This window comes from Lactuca virosa, chromosome 4 (genome assembly GCF_052849685.1).
Source record: "Lactuca virosa cultivar CGN04683 chromosome 4, Lactuca_virosa_CGN04683_v6, whole genome shotgun sequence".
Taxonomy (NCBI): domain Eukaryota; kingdom Viridiplantae; phylum Streptophyta; class Magnoliopsida; order Asterales; family Asteraceae; genus Lactuca; species Lactuca virosa.
In genome coordinates this window covers 35,028,615-35,030,198 of record NC_136429.1, presented here as the reverse complement: position 1 = coordinate 35,030,198, position 1,584 = coordinate 35,028,615, and positions in this window count along the sequence as shown.

The window sequence follows — 1,584 nt, the reverse complement described above, 5'->3', positions numbered from 1 at the left end:
CACAAAAGTCAAATTGCATAAAGAAATTACCAATAACTTGGAAAGATGAAAAGAAATGAGTCTTGAGCTCCAAAATCGCCTTCTTCTGGTCTCCAATGGTGTAAAATCGAAGTGATAGCTGATAGATCCAACCCCCCAAGGTAATGGCAAGCCAAATGACCAAAATGCCCAAAACTGGGCAGTTGCGCGGGTACCCCGCACGACAGAGATTCCACCCGCGCAAGTGTTGCTGGGCTGCTATTGGCTCCTTTTCCTCCACTAACCATTCCATTATCAAAGTTTCCCTTGGTCCCCTCCATATGCCACATGATTCAAATCAACCAATCATCTTTTAGCTTCAAATGTGGATGCTTCAAGCCCAAAATAAAAGTCCAATATCCATCTTCACAAGCCCACTTCATCCAAGCCTTTAGCTTTTTAAGCCCAAATCTTCTTTGGTGGATCCGCCAAGCCCAATAATGCATCAGAAAGCCCACTAAGCCCAACTCCAGTCAAACCGCAACCGCAATGAGCTCCAAAATCCTGCAAAATTCCTCATGCAAAATAAAAAGTCCCCAATACGATCCATGATAAAGAAAATAAAGAATATACAATGCAATGCTAATAAAAAGAGCTAAAAGTCTAAAATAAACTAATAAAAATAAGGAAATAAAATAAGCTATCACCAGTCATGTTCGTTGTGTAACGTTAATATTTTCATGTCACTGTCTCTTTGTTTCCTACACGAGGCAATTTTCAAGAACTTGTCATTTTTTTATTTTATACCCTTCACATTGTCTCCCATTTCTATAAATCATCCGAATCTACCGCTTTGCCTTTGTCTTTACGTTTTTCTTTGTCCCTTCCCATTTCTTTGGGAAAGTGATGTGACTTGAATGACTTCATCATCGTTGAGGTCGAAACCAACACGAACATCAAATATAGTGTAGTCAGATTCAGACGTTCTTGAGCGTTTTGAACCACTATTGATATGCTTATCAGACGTTTTTCTCTTTTCCCATTTTTTCTTATCTTTCACAAGATTCCAAAAGTCAAGAAACTTGAAAGCCTTCCCGTTTTCTTTTTGATACACTTTTAGAGCTTTCTATAAAATCACTTCATCGCTTTCTCTGATTTTCCATTGACGTTTCATGTTGTATACAAATCATTAAAAAACATGACTTACTTGTTTGTCTTCCCCTATGTAACACCCGATTCCTGGTACGATTTTATTTAAGTATTTTCTTAAATTTTTGCCATGAACTCGGCGAGTCTGCGTCCCGACTCGCCGAGTAGCAGCGAGGTGGACGCGGGATTTAAGCTGGGAACTCGGCGAGTCGACATATGGACTCGGCGAGTCCACCTGTCTGGATGAAACTCTATTTTCAGACTTGGCACCCTATTTTACCCATTCTAAAACACCCATTTCGTCCCATTTTCCTCCCAGAGAGCAGTAGAGAACAACCCTATCTCCTTTAGTGTTCTTGAGTGATTTTGATCTTCCAAAGAAGGTTCTGGAGCTTAGAAGAAGAAGGAGGAAGTTGGAGTGTTCCAGAAGTGAAGGTAGACCCGAAATCTACTCTGGGGAAGGCATCAAATCAGGTA